General features: G+C 43.8%; 1 protein-coding gene across 1 annotated transcript in view; it reads right to left on the reverse strand.

The window, feature by feature from the left end:
* Positions 1 to 22,411, reverse strand: part of LOC126239361 (phospholipase B1, membrane-associated-like) — a 194,653-nt gene that overhangs the window by 23,112 nt on the left and 149,130 nt on the right. The window lies entirely within an intron of this gene.

Here is a 22,411-nt window from a genome sequence, read left to right on the forward strand (position 1 = left end):
AACCGTATGTGCAGTTGACGGACTTTGAGCGAGGGCGTATAGTGGGCATGCGGGAGGCCGGGTGGACGTACCGCCGAATTGCTCAACACGTGGGGCGTGAGGTCTCCACAGTACATCGATGTTGTCGCCAGTGGTCGGCGGAAGGTGCACGTGCCCGTCGACCTGGGACCGGACCGCAGCGACGCACGGATGCACGCCAAGACCGTAGGATCCTACGCAGTGCCGTAGGGGACCGCACCGCCACTTCCCAGCAAATTAGGGACACTGTTGCTCCTGGGGTATCGGCGAGGACCATTCGCAACCGTCTCCATGAAGCTGGGCTACGGTCCCGCACACCGTTAGGCCGTCTTCCGCTCACGCCCCAACATCGTGCAGCCCGCCTCCAGTGGTGTCGCGACAGGCGTGAATGGAGGGACGAATGGAGACGTGTCGTCTTCAGCGATGAGAGTCGCTTCTGCCTTGGTGCCAATGATGGTCGTATGCGTGTTTGGCGCCGTGCAGGTGAGCGCCACAATCAGGACTGCATACGACCGAAGCACACAGGGCCAACACCCGGCATCATGGTGTGGGGAGCGATCTCCTACACTGGCCGTACACCACTGGTGATCGTCGAGGGGACACTGAATAGTGCACGGTACATCCAAACCGTCATCGAACCCATCGTTCTACCATTCCTAGACCGGCAAGGGAACTTGCTGTTCCAACAGGACAATGCACGTCCGCATGTATCCCGTGCCACCCAACGTGCTCTAGAAGGTGTAAGTCAACTACCCTGGCCAGCAAGACCTCCGGATCTGTCCCCCATTGAGCATGTTTGGGACTGGATGAAGCGTCGTCTCACGCGGTCTGCACGTCCAGCACGAACGCTGGTCCAACTGAGGCGCCAGGTGGAAATGGCATGGCAAGCCGTTCCACAGGACTACATCCAGCATCTCTACGATCGTCTCCATGGGAGAATAGCAGCCTGCATTGCTGCGAAAGGTGGATATACACTGTACTAGTGCCGACATTGTGCATGCTCTGTTGCCTGTGTCTATGTGCCTGTGGTTCTGTCAGTGTGATCATGTGATGTATCTGACCCCAGGAATGTGTCAATAAAGTTTCCCCTTCCTGGGACAATGAATTCACGGTGTTCTTATTTCAATTTCCAGGAGTGTATATATATATGGAAGATTACCAAGTGTTTATTTTATTACCGGCAATTCCTCGGTCACAATAAGGGCATAGTGGAGAAATTTCTATTTACTGTGTAAAATACTGTAATTACAACACAATATACTGCAAGAGCGTTCATCTTGATCATACCATCAATCAGAATGATAGCAGCAAATCGAGGAAATCGTCTCAAATTACATTCTTCCTCGGGTATAACATCGTCTGATTGTAACACCCAATGCGAATACTACTCTAGAAAACACAATGAACGTGTTCTTCGCTAATGAGCTCCCAGTAGCTGTGTCATCAATCTAATTTGTCGCCTTTTTTAAGGACAGCATGGAGCTGATCATATTAAAGATAAGGTTAAGAGAAAACTGGAGCGGGAGTCATAGCGCAAGAGTTGGTCAGTAATTCAATGTAGAATAAAAATGTTTAATTTTCCATTTCAACAGTTGATTTTATGTTAAATGTTGGAATATTTCTGGCAAATAGCAGCGATCTTGACTGCTACGTTAACCCATTGTTCCAAATAACTCCACATTATTTCTATTCGATTACGATCGCATAATGTAGCCGGCCATTCAAGGTGAGATAAGGTACCAGAGCGTTCTCGAAATTAGGAACGTTGCGTGCAGCCCTGTGAACATAGCTGTTGGCAACTTGGAATACAGGGGTGTCCACTGCTTACTCATCACGAAGTCATATAAGAAACGGCAATGCTTGCTCATCACGAGTACTGTATTTATATAAACACCGCAGCCAGAATAAGTGGGCCTAAGACATTACACAAAAATGCCCCCGCAACAATAAGAGCCACCTCCGTCCTGAACTGCACTCTCCATTGGCTCAACGCCCCATTGGTCATGGAAATGGCGGGAACCATCTCAACGCTAACTCAAGAGAGGTCTAGACGTGTACATACTGTCTACGGATAGGGGAGAACATTCGCCGTGATATATTTGTACTGGATATCAGTTTTTAGTATTTAACTTGATTGTTTTAGCCGCTTTATAAGAAGGAACCCCCCATGAACCATGGACCTTGCCGTTGGTGGGGAGGCTTGCGTGCCTCAGCGATACAGATGGCCGTACCGTAGGTGCAACCACAACGGAGGGGTATCTGTTGAGAGGCCAGACAAACATGTGGTTCCTGAAGAGGGGCAGCAGCCTTTTCAGTAGTTGCAGGGGCAACAGTCTGGATGATTGACTGATCTGGCCTTGTAACATTAACTAAAACAGCCTTGCTGTGCTGGTACTGCGAACGGCTGAAAGCAAGGGGAAACTACAGCCGTAATTTTTCCCGTGGACATGCAGCTTTACTGTATGATTAAATGATGATGGCGTCCTCTTGGGTAAAATATTCCGGAGGTAAAATAGTCCCCCATTCGGATCTCCGGGCGGGGACTACTCAAGAGGACGTCGTTATCAGGACAAAGAATCCTGGCGTTCTACGGATCGGAGCGTGGAATGTCAGATCCCTTAATCGGGCAGGTAGGTTAGAAAATTTAAAAAGGGAAATATATAGGTTAAAGTTAGATATAGTGGGAATTAGTGAAGTTCGGTGGCAGGAGGAACAAGACTTTTGGTCAGGTGATTACAGGGTTATAAATACAAAATCAAATAGGGGTAATGCAGGAGTAGGTTTAATAATGAATAAAAAAATAGGATTGCGGGTTAGCTACTACAAACAGCATAGTGAACGCATTATTGTGGCCAAGATAGACACAAAGCCCATGCCTACTACAGTAGTACAAGTTTATATGCCAACTAGCTCTGCAGATGATGAAGAAATTGATGAAATGTATGACGAGATATAAGAAATTATTCAGGAAGTGAAGGGAGACGAAAATTTAATAGTCATGGGTGACTGGAATTCGTCAGTAGGAAAAGGGAGAGAAGGAAACATAGTAGGTGAATATGGATTGGGAGGAAGAAATGAAAGAGGAAGCCGCCTAGTAGAATTTTGCACAGAGCATAACTTAATCATAGCTAACACTTGGTTCAAGAATCATAAAAGAAGGTTGTCGTTCCCATTTTCAAGAAGGGTCATAAATCAGATGCGAATAATTATAGGCCTATTTCGCTTACGTCAATCTGTTGTAGAATAATGGAACATGTTTTATGTTCTCGTATTGATGCCGTATTCCTGGACTTCAGGAAGGCATTTGATACGGTTCCGCACTTACGTTTAGTGAAAAAAATACGAGCTTATGGAATATCGGACCAGGTTTGTGATTGGATTCAGGATTTCCTAGAAGAAAGAACACAACATGTCATTCTTAACGGTTCAAAATCTGCAGATGTAGAGGTAATTTCGGGAGTACCGCAAGGAAGCGTGATAGGACCTTTATTGTTTACAATATACATAAATTACTTAGTTGACAACATCGGTAGCTCCGTGAGGCTATTTGCAGATGACACGGTTGTCTACAAGAAAGTAGCAACATCAGAAGACTCGTACGTACTCCAGGAAGACCTGCAGAGGATTAATGAATGGTGCGACAGCTGGCAGCTTTCCCTAAACGTAGATAAATGTAATATAATGCGCATACATAGGGGCAGAAATCCATTCCAGTACGATTATGCCATAGGTGGTAAATCATTGGAAGCGGTAACGACCGTAAAATACTTAGGAGTTACTATCCGGAGCGATCTGAAGTGGAATGATCACATAAAACAAATAGTGGGAAAAGCAGGCGCCAGGTTGAGATTCATAGGAAGAATTCTAAGAAAATGTGACTCATCGACGAAAGAAGTAGCTTACCAAACGCTTGTTCGTCCGATTCTTGAGTATTGCTCATCAGTATGGGACCCTTACCAGGTTGGATTAATAGAAGAGATAGACATGATCCAGCGAAAAGCAGCGCGATTCGTCATGGGGACATTTAGTCAGCGCGAGAGCGTTACGGAGATGCTGAACAAGCTCCAGTGGCGGACACTTCAAGAAAGGCGTTACGCAATACGGAGAGGTTTATTATCGAAATTACGAGAGATCACATTCCGGGAAGAGATGGGCAACATATTACTACCGCCCACATATATCTCGCGTAATGATCACAACGAAAAGGTCCGAGAAATTAGAGCAAAAATGGAGACTTACAAGCAGTCGTTCTTCCCACGCACAATTCGTGAATGGAACAGGGAAGGGGGGATCAGATAGTGGTACAATAAGTACCCTCCGCCACACACCGTAAGGTGGCTCGCGGAGTATAGATGTAGATGTAGATGTAGATGTATACCTGGAAGAATCCTGGAGATACTAAAAGGTATCAGATAGATTATATAATGGTAAGACAGAGATTTAGGAACCAGGTTTTAAATTCTAAGACATTTCCAGGGCCAGATGTGGATTCTGACCACAATCTATTGGTTATGACCTGCAGATTGAAACTGAAGAAACTGCAAAAAGGTGGAAATTTAAGGAGATGGGACCTGGATAAACTGAAAGAACCAGAGGTTGTACAGAGTTTCAGGGAGAGCATAAGGGAACAATTGACAGGAAGGGGGGAAAGAAATACAGTAGAAGAAGAATGGGTAGCACTGAGGGATGAAGTACTGAAGGCAGCAGAGGATCAAGTAGGTAAAAAGACGAGGGCTAATAGAAATCCTTGGGTAACAGAAGAAATATTGAATTTAATTGATGAAAGGAGAAAATATAAAAATGCAGTATATGAAGCAGGCAAAAAGGAATACAAACGTCTCAAAAATGAGATCGACAGGAAGTGCAAAATGGCTAAGCAGGGATGGCTAGAGGACAAATGTAAGGATGTAGAGGCTTGTCTCACTAGGGGTAAGATAGATACTGCCTACAGGAAAATTAAAGAGACCTTTGGAGAGAAGAGAACCACTTGTATGAATATCAAGAGCTCAGATGGCAACCCAGTTCTAAGCAAAGAAGGGAAGGCAGAAAGGTGGAAGGAGTATATAGAGGGTTCATACAAGGGCGATGTACTTGAGGACAATATTATGGAAATGGAAGAGGATGTAGATGAAGATGAAATGGGAGATAAGATACTGCGTGAAGAGTTTGACAGAGCACTGAAAGACCTGAGTCGAAACAAGGCCCCGGGAGTAGACAACATTCCATTAGAACTACTGATGGCCTTGGGAGAGCCAGTCCTGACAAAACTCTACCATCTGGTGAGCAAGATGTATGAGACAGGCGAAATACCCACAGACTTCAAGAAGAACATAATAATTCCAATCCCAAAGAAAGCAGGTGTTGACATATGTGAAAATTACCGAACTATCAGTTTAATAAGCCACAGCTGCAAAATACTAACACGAATTCTTTACAGACGAATGGGAAAGCTGATAGAAGCCGACCTCGGGGGAGATCAGTTTGGATTCCGTAGAAATACTAGAACACGTGAGGCAATACTGACCTTACGACTTATCTTAGAAGAAAGATTAAGGAAAGGCAAACCTACGTTTCTAGCATTTGTAGACTTAGAGAAAGCTTTTGACAATGTTGACTGGAATACTCTCTTTCAAATTCTGAAGGTGGCAGGGGTAAAATACAGGGAGCGATAGGGTATTTACAATTTTTACAGAAACCAGATGGCAGTTATAAGAGTCGAGGGGCATGAAAGGGAAGCAGTGGTTGGGAAGGGAGTGAGACAGGTTTGTAGCCTGTCCCCGATGTTAATCAATCTACATTTTGAGCAAGCAGTAAAGGAAACAAAAGAAAAATTCGGAGTAGGTGTTAAAATCCATGGAGAAGAGATAAAAACTTGTAATTCTGTCAGAGACAGCAAAGGACTTGGAAGAGCAGTTGAACGGAATGGACAGTGTCTTGAGAGGAGGATATAAGATGAGCATCAACAAAAGCAAAACGAGGATAATGGAATGTAGTCTAATTAAGTCGGGTGATGCTGAGGGAATTAGATTAGGAAATGAGACACTTAAAGTAGTAAAGGAGTTTTGCTATTTGGGGAGCAAAATAACTGATGATGGTCGAAGTAGAGAGGATATAAAATGTAGACTGGCAATGGCAAGGAAATCGTTTCTGAAGAAGAGAAATTTGTTAACATCGAGTATAGATTTAAGTGTCAGGAAGTCGTTTCTGAAAGTATTTGTATGGAGTGTAGCCATGTATGGTAGTGAAACATGGACGATAAACTGTTTGGACAAGAAGAAATGGCTCAAATGGCTCTGAGCACTATGGGACTCAACTGCTGAGGTCATTAGTCCCCTAGAACTTAGAACTAGTTAAACCTAACTAACCTAAGGACATCACAAACATCCATGCCCGAGGCAGGATTCGAACCCGCGACCGTAGCGGTCTCGCGGTTCCAGACTGCAGCGCCTTTAACCGCACGGCCACTTCGGCCGGCTGGACAAGAAGAGAATAGAAGCTTTCGAAATGTGGTGCTACAGAAGAATGCTGAAGATAAGGTGGGTAATTCACGTAACTAATGAGGAGGTATTGAATAGGATTGGGGAGAAGAGAAGTTTGTGGCACAACTTGACTAGAAGAAGGGATCGGCTGGTAGGACATGTTTTGAGGCATCAAGGGATCACAAATTTAGCATTGGAGGGCAGCGTGGAGGGTAAAAATCGTAGAGGGAGACCAAGAGATGAATACACTAAGCAGATTCAGAAGGATGTAGGTTGCAGTAGGTACTGGGAGATGAAGAAGCTTGCACAGGATAGAGTAGCATGGAGAGCTGCATCAAACCAGTCACAGGACTGAAGACCACAACAACAACAACATAAGAAGGAAGCGGTTGCCGACGAAATTTGTCGTGCATGGGCCTACTGACGTAAGAGCAAACTGGAATAACGGCGTTACAGAAGTAAGAACTCTGAATAAGAAGTATTCAAATAGTAACATGAGACCTCTCCCATTTATTTATTTATCTACTTATTTATGTATTTATTTCAGCTGCCAACACTAGAGCTTTCAGGTTCACTCTTACATCTCACTGGTCACTCGTATCGGTCTAACATCACAACATACATACGATGGTGGTGCCGTAAGTACCCGGCCTGACTGACAGATGGCAGTCGTTGTTGAAAACCATCCGTGGATTAGAAAGTATACGATCTATGAAGCATATGTTTCAAGTTTAAAGACGCCACATTGTTTAGTATTTGTTTGGCAGCCATCAATAGTGAACGTTGTCAGTGAACTTGTGAAAATGGAGGAAATTGGTCATCGTTATGTGATACATTTTTTTTTTCTTTTTTTTATGAAAGGCCTGAGCGCAACCAATATCAAAGCTGAGCTAGATTCTACTTTGGGAGAGTCTGCTCCTTCGTTGACAACAGTAGAACAGCTCCGTTTAAACGAGGCAGTATGAACAGCCAAGACGAGCATCGAAGTGGTCGACCAATTAATGTGACGACTCCAGAAATGGCGAAGAAAATCCACAAATCGGTACTGGATGATCTTCGACTGAAAGTGCGAGAGCTAGCAGACATAGTGGGCATTTCAAACAGTTCGGTCATCGCATATTACCTCGAAATTTGGACATGAGAAAACTGTGTGCAAGGTTTCTGCCGCGTTTGCTCACACTCGAGCAAAAACATTGTCGTGAAGATGTTTCAATTGAGGTTTTAGCGAACTTTCACAGCAACAAAGCTAATTTTTCACGCCGTTTCATAACCATTGATGAAACATATGTCTACCTCTTCACTCCAGTGACAAAAGAACAATCAAAGTAATGGCTGCAAATTGGAGAACCAACTCCAAAGAAGGCGAAGATCGTTTCATCTGGAGGCAAGGTCAGGGCGTCCGTTTTTTGGGATGCGCTTGGAATAGTTTTCATTACCACCTTGAAAAAGGAAAAACTCTCAACGGCGAGTATTGCAATGTTTGGGCGAAGCAATCGAGCAAAAACGACCGCATTTGGTCAAGAAGAAAGCTTTGTTTCTTTAGGACAATGCACCTGCTCACAGACCGTTCTTGCAATGGCCAAAACTAATGAATTAAAGTTTGAATTGCTATCTCATGCACCCTTTTCGCCAAATTTTGCCCCCTCGGATTATTTTCTGTTCCAAAGTTGAAAACATAACTCGGTGGTCGAAGATTTTCAACGAATGAAAACCTTATGTCGGCGGTTTTTGCTATTTTGAGGAGTTAGACAGTTCTCATTACAAAAACGGTATCGAACTTATTGAACATCGCTGGGAAAAGTGTATAGAGCTGAAAGGGGATTATGTTGAAAAATAAATACATTTTTTCCAAAATTGTTGTGCTTTCTTTGTTGGGTCTGGTACTTGTGTGACCATCCTCGTAGTACATGAGCAGTAGAGGAAAAGGGGTAAACATGGACACCCTCTTTTGTTTTTGACGTAAAGGTACCTTCTTTTGCAAAAATTCTAGATTTTATACCTTCATTAACAACTATAGCAAGTTTAAAAAATGATGAGAGGCGAAACAATTATTAGTATCCATTATTTCTGTTCGAAAATAAAGATTTACATAAAGCTTGTAAAATGGAACTTAAAATGGAAAACGGGATGCAAATACGGGCATCCACAAAAAAGGTGCAAGAAATCTTTTGAAATATCGTAATGCAATGGGTTAAAACAGTACAAAATGGTAGATTAGTCTACAAAAAGCAACTTTCTTACATTTCTGCATGAAATCAGAAATTATTTACAGTAATCGCAAAAGTAAGTAGCTCCTTAAGCGCCAGCACAATCTAAGTGTGCCCACATTTGCACATAACACATTTAATCCACACCTCTCCTCTCCTGTCTTGAGAGAACTTTTCATCACAAAAGATGCAACTTGCATCGCTTGAATCTGGTGTATCCCCATCGTTCACATCAAGGTCATTATCGCTGTCCACAAGGTGAGAGCTGCAGGAGCCTGAAAAGTCCGGTGATGAGTTTTGTGGAACAAATTTTCTTTTTTTGAAGGCATTTGGATTTTGCACCTCTGTTCGCATGGCGGCCTCTAACCCCAGAGAAACTCAACGACTTCTTCTTGACAGCGCTTTTGTCAAGCGACTTTATGAACTGATCTTTGTACGGCGTTCCAGTGATGTGGCAGGCGGCTGCTGCTTTTCATCCCCGCGTTGTGGTTCTCTTCTTAATATTGGGGACAGCAAATATGTTGAATGGTGAAACTGCATTTGTTGAAGTCCATGGAGAGCTTCCCGGTGTTTCAATGGCTTCATAAACTGGCATACCTAGAGCTTGATGTGACTGTACATCAGGATAACTCCATCAAAAAGCAGATGACGCCTATGGTCCAGAGGCAGCAAGTAGAGGAGCATGTGATTCAGAAACATTAGGTCTATATTCCACTGTGGAACATGTTTTTCCTGCAACCAACCCAGCAGCTATGAAACCAGGATCGGTAAAGAAGTACCGGTTCATAGGGCATAACCGAGTTACTTTAATCCGTTTATTGCCATCTCAGCTGATTGAATACGTCGTATGGTGTGAGAGGACGCCCATTGTGATGCAACCATGCTCTCACTACCTCGTTGTAGTACGTTTTCAGAGGTCTCATGAACATCTTTTCTAGAGGCTGCAGTTTGTGGGTGTAATGTGGAGGAAGTGAAATGATAGTCACGGTGGTGTTCTTTCGCCAAGTCACTCACATCTGGATTTAGAAGGTGGCTATAATGACCATCCAAGATGAGGATACCAGGCCATTGTTCAGCTGGACATGTTTTCTCAATGAAGTGAACTAACCATTCGTTGATCAAACTGTTTTGAACCCATCCTGAAGGACGGGCTCTACCAATTGCACCAGGGGGGCAACCTCTCATTAGAGCTGTTGGTTCTAGGGAAAATTGTCACTGGCGGGACATAATGTCCTGAAGCGCTGAGACAAGCGGTAACTGCGATTGTAGCCCCTCCTTCTGCAGACGTTAGAGTTGCCATTTGTTTCTCCCGTTTCCCTATCACATTTGTAATTTTGCTTTGGGCAATGGAAAGACTTGTCTCGTCCACGTTATACACTCGGTCTGCTGGATATGAGTGTTTGTTGAAAGCGTCTGCCAATAAATCAAAGAAAACCATCACATTCTCTTTATTGAAGCCTAAGGCTCTGGCACAAGGTTTGCGAATTGACAGCTGATCCTTGAGTCTCTCAAGAAAAAGGTCAGCCCAAGCTCGTCCTGCTTCTCCTCCTTTGAAAGGGGTTGTTAAAGTATTTCACTGGGCAAGTAAAAATGCCATTCTTCTCGGATACGCCAAAGTGCATGCACCAAAAGAATGTTTGCTCCCTCTCAGTGAGATAAGAAACTAGCTTGTTTTTTGAGGTCTGCATTTAAAATCGGTTTCTTACCAAGCCTTGTCTCTTGAACCTCTTGCTCAGGGATTTTATCAAGTTTAAAAAATCTCTGCAAAAGTGGTACGAGGCACTCCGACCGTTTTTGCAGCACCTTTCACAGAAGCCTCCTTTGCTTTCATAGCTGCTATGGCATGTACCATCTGCTTCACGTCTGCTGTGCAGCGAGCTACCTTAATTTAAGTATTATCTGTATTTTTATTACTTGTCACTTCTTTTTCCGTGTGTTTTTGCTTTTAGGAAGCTTTAATTGTCGAGTGCTAGTAATAGTGTTCCATAGATTTCGTGTTTGTTTTGAATACAGTCAGAGGAGTCCCTTTAGTCAACCATAGTGCCAGTAGTGCTAGTGTTTGTTTTCAATACAGTCCAGAGACAGGTAGTGCTATTTTCATTGTTTTCTACGAGAAGTGGCTAGCAACCACAGTTTAGTCAACAAGCCTTTAGTGAATTAGCAGTCTCGTTACAAGTTGATTAACTCTCTACAGTAAATTGATTTCTCAGGATGGAAGGGATGTGTGACTGCTGTGTACGGACGCAGGAGGAGCTGGCCACTGTTCGCGAACAGCTGAACGTGTTGATGGCCGCGGTCAGCTGTCTTCAGGCTGCTGCCTCGGAGTGTAGCGGCAGTGGGGAGTCTGGTGCGTCGCATGGTACACCCCAGGTGTTACATGCTTCACCCACTGTCCCTGCTGTCGAGACAACTTCGCGGGTACCGGGCGCGGTTGGGCCACCCTCTCCCCAAGGGGAGTGGCGGGTTCAGCAGTGTTCGCAACGCACGAGGCAGAGGGTCAATGTGGAGGCTGGCCGTGTGGCATCGCCCACTCTGCCTGTGTGTGAATATGTGGCCGCTCCTTCAGAAAGGTCCGAGCAGGCACACGGGGGGAGGGGTTTATTAGTTATTGGGAGCTCCAACGTTAGGCGGGTGATGGAGCCCCTTAGGGAAATAGCGGAAAGGTCGGGGAAGAAGGCCAGTGTTCACTCTGTCTGCTTGCCGGGTGGTCTCATCCGAGATGTGGAGGAGGCCCTACCGGCGGCGATAGAGAGCACTGGGTGCACCCGACTGCAAATTGTTGCTCATGTCGGCACCAGTGACTCCTGCCGTCTGGGTTCAGAGATCATCCTCAGTTCATACAGGCGGTTGGCGGAATTGGTAAAGGCGGAAAGCCTCGCTCGCGGGGTGGAATCAGAGCTAAATATTTGTAGAATCGTTCCCAGAACCGATCGTGGTCCTCTGGTTTGGAGCCGAGTGGAAGGTTTAAACCAGAGGCTCAGCCAATTCTGCGGAGATCTGGGGTGCAAATTTCCCGACCTCCGCTATCGGGTGGAGAAATGTAGGGTCCCCCTGAATAGGTCAGGCGTGCACTAAACGCCGGAAGCGGCTACAAGGGTAGCGGAGTACGTGTGGAGCGCACATGTGGGTTTTTTAGGTCAGAGAATTCCCTCCCTAGGCTCGACAAGACGCCGCCTGAGACGCGGCAAGGTAGGAGTAGGCAAAATGCAACAGAGAATAACAATATTAATGTGCTAATAGTAAACTGCAGGAGCGTCTATAGAAAGGTCCCAGAACTGCTCTCATTAATAAACGGTCACAACGCCCATATAGTACTAGGAACAGAAAGTTGTCTGAAACCAGACGTAAACAGTAATGAAATCCTAAACTCAGATTGGAATGTATACCGCAGAGACAGGCTGTACAGTGAAGGGGGAGGCGTGTTTATAGCGATAAGAAGTGCAATAGTATCGAAGGAAATTGACGGCGATCCGAAATGTGAAATAATTTGGGTGAAGGTCACGGTTAAAGCAGGCTCAGACATGGTAATTGGATGTCTCTATAGGCCCACTGGCTCAGCAGCTGTTGTGGCTGAGCACCTGAAGGATAATTTGGAAAATATTTAGTGTAGTTTTCCCGACCATGTTATAGTTCTGGGTGGAGATTTTAATTTGCCGAATATAGACTGGGAGACTCAAACGTTCATAACGGGTGGCAGGGACAAAGAATCCAGTGAAATTTTTTTAAGTGCTTTATCTGAAAACTACCTTGAGCAGTTAAACAGAGAAACGACTCGTAGCGTAAACATGTTAGACCTTCTGGTGACAAACAGACCCGAACTATTTGAAACAGTTAATGCAGAACAGGGAATCAGCGATCATAAAGCGGTTACTGCATCGATGATTTCAGCCGTAAATAGAAATATTAAAAAAGGTAGGAAGATTTTTCTGTTTAGCAAAAATGACAAAAAGCAGATTACAGAGTACCTGACGGCTCAACACAAAAGTTTTGTCTCAAGTACAGATAGTGTTGAGGATCAGTGGACAAAGTTCAAAACCATCGTACAATATGCGTTAGATGAGTATGTGCCAAGCAAGATCGTAAGAGATGGAAAAGAGCCACCGTGGTACAAAAACCGAGTTAGAAAACTGCTGCAGAAGCAAAGGGTACTTCACAGCAAACATAAACATAGCCAAAGCCTTGCAGACAAACAAAAATTACGGACCGCTGGACCTGATGGGATACCAGTTAGATTTTACACAGAGTACGCGAAGGAACTTGCCCCCCTTCTTGCAGCGATGTACCGTAGGTCTCTCGAAGAGCGTAGCGTTCCAAAGGATTGGAAAAGGGCACAGGTCATCCCCGTTTTCAAGAAGGGACGTCGAACAGATGTGCAGAACTTTAGACCTATATCTCTAACGTCGATCAGTTGTAGAATTTTGGAACACGTATTATGTTCGAGTATAATGACTTTTCTGAAGACTAGAAATCTACTCTGTAGGAATCAGCATGGGTTTCGAAAAAGACGGTCGTGTGAAACCCAGCTCGCGCTATTCGTCCACGAGACTCAGAGGGCCATAGACACGGGTTCACAGGTAGATGCCGTGTTTCTTGACTTCCGCAAGACGTTCGATACAGTTCCCCACAGTCGTTTAATGAACAAAGTAAGAGCATATGGACTATCAGACCAATTGTGTGATTGGATTGAAGAGTTCCTAGATAACAGAACGAGGCATGTCATTCTCAATGGAGAGAAGTCTTCCGAAGTAAGAGTGATTTCAGGTGTGCCGCAAGGGAGTGTCATAGGACCATTGCTATTCACAATATACATAAATGACCTTGTGGATAATATCGGAAGTTCACTGAGGCTTTTTGCAGATGATGCTGTGGTGTATCGAGAGGTTGTAACAATGGAAAATTGTACTGAAATGCAGGAGGATCTGCAGCGAATTGACGCATGGTGCAGGGAATGGCAATTGAATCTCAATGTAGACAAGTGTAATGTGCTGCGAATACATAGAAAGATGGATCCCTTATCATTTAGCTACAAAATAGTAGGACAACAACTGGAAGCAGTTAACTCCATAAATTATCTGGGAGTACGCATTAGGAGTGATTTAAAATGGAATGATCATATAAAGTTGATCGTCGGTAAAGCAGATGCCAGACTGAGATTCATTGGAAGAATCCTAAGGAAATGCAATCCGAAAACAAAGGAAGTAGGTTACAGTACGCTTGTTCGGCCACTGCTTGAATACTGCTCAGCAGTGTGGGATCCGTACCAGATAGGGTTGATAGAAGAGACAGAGAAGATCTAACGGAGAGCAGTGCGCTCCGTTACAGGATCATTTAGTAATCGCAAAAGCATTACGGAGATGATAGATAAACTCCTGTGGAAGACTCTGCAGGAGAGACGCTCAGTAGCTCGGAACGGGCTTTTGTTAAAGTTTCGAGAACATACCTTCACCGAGGAGTCAAGCAGTATATTGCTCCCTTCTACGTATATCTCGCGAAGAGACCATGAGGATAAAATCAGAGAGAGTAGAGCCCGCACAGAAGCATAGCGACAATCTTTCTTTCCACGAACAATACGAGACTGGAATAGAAGGGAGAACCGACAGAGGTACTCAGGGTACCCTCCGCCACACACCGTCAGGTGGCTTGCGTAGTATGGATATAGATGTAGATGTAGATTCATTCCACTGACGCCTCTGATTCTTACATTCATAGCGTTTCTTCGTCCTCGGGATTTGCAAGGACGAACAAAAGCACCAGTGTTCGTTACCGCAATTTCAAAATTCTATTTGTTTGTTTGTTACCGTGTGAGCTGTATATATGAACTTTAAACAAAGTTCTACTCACCATATCCCCATAACATTATTTAAATATTTTACATAGTTTAAGAGGAAAGGTGTTGTAATTATGGGCCCTCCTTAAATATGGGGCCCATTTTCACAGCAGCCCGATGGGCCCATTTTTACACCAACCATTCTTAAACAACAGGGCCATTATCACGTCTAACTTAAAAGCGTGTGTAACGAAAAACGTGCTTCTAAAAGTAACTTAGAATTCCGTTATTCCGGGTATCACTGAGTAATTCTTTTAAACTAATCAGAAGGATATAAAAAGAAGACGATTTCATATACCTGCCAAGCGTTTGCAGTCCTGAAGAAACACCTATTCACACAATAACCGACGCTGTAACTACACTGCTTGATACAATGCTTCCATCTGTTAACTGCTACCTTCTATCAACAACAGGCACCGTTTTCAGTCTCGGTCGCCAGACTTCAGCACTTCCCATATGCTCTTCGTGAGGTGTGCCCATAATTACACCTGTGCCAATTTTTACACCTTTTCCGAGACATAATTCTAATAAAATAATAATAACAATAATAAAAATAATAGGTACATTATTATATATCATAATATGTGTAGCTTATGAGCAGTACACAAAATTATTTCCTTATTACATTTCTGTCGACTGTGAGTTCTAATGGAAATGACTGGAAGCGGTACACAAGGAACCGAATCAGGAGAGGAAACTGACTATTGTGGAGAAGAGGAAAAAATAGTAGGTTAAGATCAACAGAAGAAAGAAAATAGAAGTCAATAAGTTGAGGAAAACGCGGACAGTGTTGAAGATGTAGCAGAAATACTGGTTCGCTATTGAACAGCTGCCAAGAGGAGTATTACAGTTTTTCTCTTAATCGCCTCGAAAAAATAAAGTCACGTAATTAATTCTCCTTTTTGTTCGCAAGTTAATGTCTGCGGTCTTACCACAAACTGAAATCTCAGTACCACAGCACCCAAGCACAAAACAAAATAGCGCAGTCCATTGACAAAATCTGTCGTGAAGTGATGCGTTTTGTGCATTTAACGCGGAATATGGTTGCAACAGGATGCTGACTTGATGGAACAGACAATAACAGGTAAAGCTTTAAACCGTTAATGAACAGACAGGGTTTGTATTACACACAGGTTACTGCGTAAGTTGCGCAATAGTTATATAGCTGAAATGGACAAGAACGTGGAGAATGAATGTTTTGGATAAGTACAGCCTAGTCCTTCTTCTTCTATACTGAATAATGATGGGAATTTATATGCTGTAACAGATGATAGCCTGTGAAAATCACGTCTGATAGCATCGACACTACATGAGCTTAGGAAGGAACGACATGAGGAAAGAAGCGAGTTTTTCGGAGTTTTTCGGAGTTATACCGTCTGTTAAATACTACCCGGACATCCCTATGTAGCTCTGAATCGACCACTAGATATCACAAGTAGCGGATCCGCTAGCATAAAAGGAGGCAGAGAGTATTGTGTTGTCAGTAGAGAAGAAGAAACAGGAGAATGGGTCGGGCAGGAGAATTCAGTGGTTTCGAACGTGGACTACTCATTAAATGTCACTTGAGTAACATATCCATCAAGGATATTTCATTCCTTGTAATCCTGCCTAAGGTGAAAAAACAACCACGGTTAGAACAACTTCAGGCACACCGCAAGTACCTGACGAACAGGGATCGTCGAGCATTGTTGGTATTGAGAATGGAAATTTCACTATGCAGTGGAGTGTGCGATGATATGAATCTTCCTGGAAGATTAAAACTGTGTGCCGGACCGAGACTCGAACTCGGGACCTTTGCCTTTCGCGGGCAAGTGCTCTACCAAGTGAGCTACCCAAGCACGACTCAAGACCCGTCCTCACAGCTTCTGTTCTGCCAGTACCTCGTCTCCTACCTTCCAAACTTCGCAGAAGCTCTCCTGCATACCTTGCAGAACTAGCACTCCTGGAAGAAAGGACACTGGGGAGACATGGCTAAGCCACAGCTTGGGGGATGTTGGTAGAGCACTTGCCGCGAAAGGCAAAGGTCCCGAGTTTGAGTCTCGGTTCGGCACACAGTTTTAATCTGCCAAGGAGTTTCATTGTGGGTTCTGGTTGTAAGAAGTCGCGTAACGTCAGCGGAAGAGGTCAAGTGTGAGTTTCAGATTGCTACCAGCAATCCAACTAGTGCAGAAACTGTAAGCAGGCAGTTAAAAATATTGGGGTACAACAGTCAAGCAACTTCTCGTTAACCGTACTAAACGACGCTTGAGGCTGTGTAAATGCGACTCCACTGGACTGATCTGAAGCGATGAATGACGCTATACTCACTGACGGTCCGATGGAAAGGTTTGAGTTTGTTGACTCCCTTGAGAATGTTACCGGACAAAATGTGCAACAGTGAGGTACGAAGGATGTGGCGTTGCAGTGTGGGAATGTTTTTCGTAGCTAGGGTGTATTGCCCTTATTGCTCTTAGGAAGAAGCTGAATGCGATAGTATATGAACACATTTTACAGCATTGTGTAGAGGATCAGTTTCTTAGACGATGACTGAATCAGAAAGACAGGGCATTCTGTCATCTAGCAACATCTTTGAGGCAATGGCTCAAATGGCTCTGAGTACTATGGGACTCAACTTCTGAGGTCATTAGTCCCCTAGAACTTAGAACTAGTTAAACCTAATTAACCTAAGGACATCACACACATCCATGCCCGAGGCAGGATTCGAACCTGCGACCGTAACGGTCTCGCGGTTCCAGACTGGAGCGCCTAGAACCGCATGGCCACTTCGGCCGGCTTGAGGCAATGGTTTGTGGGCAGTAACATTCCCTAAAACGGAGGGCTCTGAGCAGAATCCCGAACTGAACCCATTGGAATGCCTTTTGGATGAGTTACAGCGTCGATTTTGCTCCAAACCCCACCGTCCAATATCACTACCTTCTTTGGTTTCGGCTCTTGACGAAGGATGGTCTGCGTTTCCTCCACAGACATTCAAAAGCCTCATTCATAGTGTCCCCAGCAGAAATTAAGCTATCATAAAAATGAAGGGTAGACACACTCCACATGTACCACCACTAACAGGTGTCTTTGAACGTATACTGTACTCTATTTACGTGTAAATGGCTATATCGCGCCAACTGTAGTTTTAAACTGTAGTTTCAACATTTTTGTCGTGTCGAGGTACACTAGTACGGATTCAGTAATAAAAATTTCGGAAGCGTGAAAGTCAGTTCTAGCTTTGGACATTCAAATTTTTCTGCAGACCAAGTCAGTGCCAGGAAATGTGTCTATGAAACTGTAGCGGCAGATTTCTTTCCCCTCCTTGTCCAACAGAAAATGCACTCAGTACCTGAGTCAGTTGTTCCTTGGTTCCCCTAAATCCCTGTAGGAAACGATGCTTCTTTCTCCATCCTTGTCCTATCTGAGCATCTACCGCCTTCACATGAAGCGATTTACGGGAACCATGGTACAACTGATTCAGGTTTGAGTACATTCTCAGTTGTACAAGAACGGAAAAGAATTTGTCCGCGACAGTTCTCGAAAGACGTTTGCTGCCACATATCTGAAGTGATTTAGATAATCTGTGGAAAAGTTAAGATGGCCAAAGAAGGATTTAAATTCTGTGTGTAACAGCAATATCGATATTCTCCACACTTATCTAACTTTTTTGTCTGTTTTCATTTAATGTGACATCTGTATAACCTTTCTCTTTCGTGTAACATCTATGTAAATGTTTTATTCATTATTTATGTCCCATTATGTCAATGAAATTGATATATGGATGTAATTTTAAAAGCAAGTTTTGTAAAAGAACGGACATATTGAAACTCTACTTGCAGTACCTGTTCATGTATAGGATACTTGGGTTTACAGTCACGTAAAACATGGACGAAAGTCCCTCTGTAACGAAACTGACTTGGCGGGAATAGGAAACGTGAATCTGGCTGTAAAACTGCAACGCACGTTCGTGCCAAGAGTCAGTCGGTGGCTGGCACGAAAAGTGCCCGCATCTACTGTGCTGAACAAGGCAAGAGGAGCAGCAAGATTATACAATATAGTCTCGGATATGGAAGCAGTTTGCCTTATTATTCATGGCACACGTTGTTTAGCTCCGTGCTATGAAAATCCGACGCTTAGAAGAAAATTTTCATAGCTTGCCTCACAACAAGCGCAGTGAGCACTTTTGCCGCCTTCTTGAGTTGCCACAGGCAATCGCCACACCACCTTCGCCTCAAATAGGCACTTGAGTACTGTACTATTGCATGGGCCAGTTATTTGGTTTTTTATTGAAACAGTAAGGCTATTTTGTTTAAACTTTGTGTCAAATATCCAAATTTAATCATTAGTCATTTACCTACGCAGGGTCCTTTTCCAAGTGCTGCAATATATTCGAGTATCCTGTTTTATTGAACTGAAAAGTGGTTGCTGCCTTTAACTACATTTAATAAGCTTTTTAGAGTAGTAAATTTCATAAGTATTCAGTGAGCTTTGTTTCTGAAGTTCTCCACGTGTTTTTTATAAAAGGATAGTTAAATTTTCACCGAAGTACAATTTCAAGAAAGCGATCTGAAGTGTTTTGCTTAGACGTCGGTATAGCATTTAAATTATTCGAATAAAACTATGATCAGTCAAAGTAATATTGATTAGTAAACAGGAAGAGCCACCTTGAGGAGTCGTTAACGTAAAGGTTTGTAGGAATAATTATACTTCATGTGCCTGTAGTTAGTGATTTGGTAAAACTAGTCAGCCGTGATCTGAATCTACTGGCAGATTAGTTTTCGGGCGCTCTTGCTGCTTGTTGAGCCAATCTTGCTTTCTATACTACAATAACAGTACTACTGAACTGCAGTACTCGTTTTATAACATTTGTATGCTATAATAAGTAACAGGTTACAGCCATTCAGTGTGTGCCAGGCTGTTAATTTGAGGTATATACAGGGTGAGTCACCTAACATTACCGCTGGATATATTTCGTAAACCACATCAAATACTGACGAACCGATTCCACAGACCGAACGTGAGGAGAGGGGTTAGTGTAATTGTTTAATACAAACCATACAAAAATGCACGGAAGTATGTTTTTTAACACAAACCTACGTTTTTTTTAAATGGAACCCCGTTAGTTTTGTAGGCACATCTGAACGTATAAACAAATACGTAATCAGTGCAGTTTGTTGCATTGTAAAATGTTAATTACATCCGGAGATATTGTAGCCTAAAGTTGACGCTTGAAACCTCCGACGTTCAGTTGCGTGTTGTAACAAACACGGGCCACAGTCGGCGAGTAGCATTTGCAGGGACATGTTTACAATGACGACCATGTTTACGAGTGTGGCTGTAGTGCACTGTTGTGGTTTGGTCTAGCTATCGCAGTGTCCGCATGTAGCGCTTGCTGCTATTGTTATTCCGCATTCGTCTCCGCACGCAGACCAACTGTAGTACACCGTGTTACCAGATGTCTGTGATAGTGTAGTATTGAAGGAACTGTGACCATGGTGTATTCGAACTCTGAAAAGGCGGAGATGATACTCATCTATGGCGAGTGTCGACTAAATGTAGCTGAAGCCTGCAGGGTGTATGCAGAACGGTACCCGGACAGAGAGCATCCAACGTGCCGCACACTGCAAAACATCTACCGCCAACTGTATGCAACAGGTATGGTCGTAGCACGCAAACGGGTCCGTAACAGGCACGTCACAGGAGAAGCAGGTGCAGTTGGTGTGTTAGCTGCAGTTGCCATGAACCCACACATGAGTACACGGGACATTGCGAGAGCCGGTGGACTGAGTCAAAGTAATGTCATGCGCATACTGCATCGTCACCGCTTTCACCCGTTTCATGTGTCGCTACATCAGCAATTACATGGTGATGACTTTAATCATCGAGTACAATTCCATCAATGGGCAATAACAGAGAATGCGTTGCAGTTCTACCTGTTTACCGATGAAGCGGGTTTCACAAACCACGGGGCAGTGAATCTACGGAACATGCATTGTCCATGGACAATCCTCGCTGGCTCAGACAGGTAGAGCGACAGCGACCGTGGACTGTAAATATATGGTGCGGAATCATTGGCGACCACCTCATTGGTCCTCACTTCATTGGAGGGGCCCAAACAGCTGCAACATACATCGCGTTTCTACAGAATGATCTGCCAACGTTGCTCGAAAATGTCCCACTAGAAACGCGTCGACGTATGAGGTATCAGCATGATGGTGCACCTGCACATTTCGCAATTAACACTAGGCTGACCTTTGACAGGATGTTCGACGGGCGTTTCATAGGACGTGGAGGACGCATAAATTGGCCAGCCCGTTCTCCTGATCTTACACCTCTGGACTTCTTTCTGCTGGGTACGTTAAAGGAGAATGTGTACCGTGATGTGCCTACAACCCCAGAGGATATGAGACAACGTATTGTTGCAGCCTGCGGCGACATTACAGCAGATGTACTGCGGCGTGTACGACATTCATTACGCCAGATATTGCAATTGTGTGCAGCAAATGATGGCCACCACATTGAACATCTATTGGCCTGACATGTCGGGACACACTCTATTCCACTCCGTAATTAAAAACTGAAACCACGTGTGTACGTGTGCCTCACCCCGCATGGTAATGTACATGTGCGTCAGTGAAAAAGACCAATAAAAAGGTGTTAGCATGTGGACGTAATGTGCTGTTCCAGTCTCTTCTGTACCTAAGGTCCATCACCGTTCCCTTCGGATCCCTACGTAATTCGGTGCTCTCCGATACACACGATCGAACAGCGGAGGAGTGGTACTCAAGCGTCAACTTTAGGTTACAATATCTCCGGATGTAATTAATATTTTACAATGCAACAAACGGCACTGATTACGTATTTGTTTATATGTTCAGATGTGCTAACAAACCTAACGGGGCTCCATTTAAAATACGTAGGTTTGTGTTAAAAAAACATACTTCCGTGCATTTTTGTATGGTTCGTATTAACCAATTACACTAGCCCCTCTCCTCACGTTCGGTCTGTGGAATCGATTCGTCAGTATTTGATGTGGTTTACGAAATATATCCAGCGGTAATTTTAGGTGACTCACCTTGTAGTATAAAGAAGTGAATCATCCTTAAGAAAACAAATAGTAATCAAAATAGAGAATATAACTGACCGCAAATCATTTCAATGAGAGTATTGTCTAATAATTAAGCTGATAAAAGATCTTCTTGTCCACATAAGTATTGCTCCACCGTTAGTAATATTTTGCCTGCAATTATCATTGGCCTCCTACTATAGTGTACAGATAGTAAGTGCTTTTGAGAGCCAGTTGTTGCCAAAACATTTAATTTCCCTTCTTTGTTGTTCTTCTCAAACCATTGGTACAATGCTTGGTAAAGTATACTACTGTTTCGTGTCCTATAAAAAAAAAAGAATTTCAATATCTAGTAAAGTAAATACCAATCGTTAACTTTCTTTATGAACAATGCTGTCACTTGGTATAACTTTGCCTAATTAGGCTGGCGATCGTTTATTTTTACGTAACTGCATAACCTTGGTTCGATTCCCGTTTGTTTTGCTACTACCTTAACCATTAGCTCAAAAATGGTTCAAATGGCTCTGAGCACTATGCGACTTAACTTCTGATGTCATCAGCCTCCTAGAACTTAGAACTAATTAAACCTAACTAACCTAAGGACATCACACACATCCATGCCCGAGGCAGTATTCGAACCTGCGACCGTAGCGGTCGCTCGGCTCCAGACTGCAGCGCCTAGAACCGCACGGCTACTCCGGCCGGCTAACCATTAGTACACAGTCATGGCCATATTAATTCCTTTCACAGGTGTAGCACTATCGGTACACTGCTAATTTCGTAGTAGCCAGTAGTGTAACATGCTCTTCTCAACCACCGAGCGCCGGCAGTGGTGGCC

This window comes from Schistocerca nitens, chromosome 1 (assembly GCF_023898315.1).
Source record: "Schistocerca nitens isolate TAMUIC-IGC-003100 chromosome 1, iqSchNite1.1, whole genome shotgun sequence".
NCBI lineage: Eukaryota > Metazoa > Arthropoda > Insecta > Orthoptera > Acrididae > Schistocerca > Schistocerca nitens.